We start from the raw sequence: 2,722 nt of genomic DNA on the forward strand, positions 1-2,722 counted from the left end.
CCATGCCCATAAGCCGCACACATTCTATGTAATGAAATAATCAATTTGTTGCATCACAAGAAGAAATAATTATTAACTTGTTAAAAATGTATTTTTAAAAAGAAAAAACACAGTTTCTTTGTCAGTATCCAAAATTCACAATATTCTTTATCAAAATATTTTATCCCCGTCTTAATCATGATTTATATCGTATCGTATCGTATGGTTTAAGAGCGAATAGGTTCTAAAATCCTTTAAATACTCTGTGTAACTTTTATGAACTTATCAATGATAAACAGAGTGCAATGTTAATATGTCTTGTTTTTGTCTTGCCACTAATTTAGCTGCACTATTCTGTATGACCTGCAGGCGTGAGATATTATCATGGCTTATGTGAGATGAAAGACCAATTGCAATACTACCGTACTATGGAAAACCCCATATTTTAGAATTTGGCCAGAAAACTCGTCCTTCAAATTGATCAATTTAAATGACCCTCATCTTAGCAAAAACAAAAATCTCTCAAACCTGGGACTGCTTTGCGAAGTAACGAGTTTCATCGTTGCATCTTTAGTTGGGAAATCTCTAATGGTGAATATTTTCTTAAGATTATTTGTAAGAGTTTTACAGAGGCTGTCTACTTGCATTTTCATAGAAAAATCGTGTTCTAGGAATACCAGAGGAATGAAGAGGAAAGCTCCTGACTAAAATGTTAACACAATGCATGACAGAAGTTGGAAGGCCATGTTATTCTATACTACTCTTTTTCTCTGAATCTTTTTATAATATTTTCATAGCGAATCAACGTCCACATTTGGGGAAGAGATGGCCGAGTAAATAATGCATTACACTTTCACTGACTTAGAAGATCCAGGTTCAAGCCCGTTGTCGGCATCTCTTTTATTTTTCATTAAATATATTTAGCCCTTATCTGAGAACCCTAGCAGAGGACCGGCAATATTGGAGACACCTCACACAGGAAATACTGGAAACAGCCAAGGCGACCCGATCTTTCGGTCGAGACGCGAAAGGCATCTAAGTCAAGTCAGTTATCAATTAATAATGATTGTATCAATTTTCTTTCCTTTTTTTTTTTTTTGTTTCTTCTCCTGTTGCCAAGACGAATTGGAAATAATCATTCTCATCAAAGTATCAATAAGTGCAGTTGTGAAAAGAAAAAGATTGAATTTTATCTTTTACAATTTTAGGAAAAGAGCAATAGAATGACTATGCTGTTGCTTTAAGGTGGACTCAGGAGGGGGAAGAGGGAGGTGAAGGCGATGTTAACAAGAAGCGGGATGGCACTGTTGACTGGAAAGAAAGACCAGAGAATTTGGAACCAAAACATTCAATCCTTTTGAGTTTAAGGTAAAGCAAGTCAAAGGATAAAATAGAAACGAATAAAGGTAAAATTTGATTTATTGATTCTTCCAAAGTACAACAAGCATTACAACATGACGAAATATCCAAATGTGTGATCGCAGGAGTTTGCTCATAACTCGACAGGAAGGGCCTTTGATTCAATGACAAAGGATAAGATATCCGTCCCGGGTTTAGTCGATATTTGTTTACTGACCAATATGTGCACCCAGCAGTGATTGGAGGAAAGTGAATTGTGGTAGATTGTATTCTAACCGAAGGAGGACAAGTAATTGTTACCATCCATCCAGCGCTTGAGAAATTGAAAAACTCCATGGGCGTATGTATGGTGTACCTATCTGTCTTCTCTTTGACTATTTTGGTTAGGCGAAATAATGGTTGGTGGTTTATCTTAAACCTCTCCTTTGCCAACTATAAGAAAATCGTCACATTCGTTACGATACAACAAACATTTTTCTTATTCACATTTCTTTTGTACATCATAAAATTTAAAGAAAATGAACAGTGTGTTGTAGACCATGTTTGCTGAAGAAATTATGCATCGGAAGAACTTACTGCTATTGTTTTTGAGTGATAAAAAATATATATTTGTGTGTTAGTTGGGTGTGAAGTTTTGGGGAAAATCGTGAAAATAGCTGGTAAGGAGAGAGGTAAGTCTCGATTGCATCGTAAACCATACAACGTTCGTTATTGACTGATAGTTCACAAAAATCATTAAACCTGTTACCTTTAATTTTATTATAATTACATGTAACGTGTCGTTATAATTTAAATGTCATGATGATTGTGTAAATAAGTAGCTGTGATTAAAAAGGACATTTAATGATCACCAGGTTCAAATTTAAACTATATCTATATTAATATCATGCAAGATGATTATCATTGAACGAGTAAACATGCACACAATGTGGTAATTCAACCATTTTTCGTTTCATTTCTTTCTTTTTTTTAAATTTTGTGGTAATGAAATGAAAGCTGTCTCTTTGTCTCTATGACTTTATAGTCGCACTGGTAGGGCACCTTTTGCAAGTATGATAAACGTGATCATCCTCTCAGACTCAGGTTTGAATAAGCAGTGACAGAAAGTTTAAGTGTTAGTACAAAAATACTGAAAACTTATATAGCGCTATGACTCCGAGACACCAGACTCTAAGCGCTTAAATTGCAAATTACTTTGGCTGAAACATACTCATTCACACACACAAGCATACTTAAATTAATAATTAAGTAAAAAAAGATTAATAAAATAAACTGAATGAATGAATAAATAGATGAATTAATGAATAAATAAACTCAACCTTTTTGGCTACATGAGTTATTTATTAAGATTGTGAATTCATGGGGAAATAGGAGTTTATAAACA

The sequence above is a fragment of the Berghia stephanieae genome, chromosome 2 (genome assembly GCF_034508935.2).
Source record: "Berghia stephanieae isolate SIO BIC M18660-M18661 chromosome 2, UCSD_Bste_1.3, whole genome shotgun sequence".
In the NCBI taxonomy this organism is placed as follows: Eukaryota; Metazoa; Mollusca; class Gastropoda; order Nudibranchia; family Aeolidiidae; genus Berghia; species Berghia stephanieae.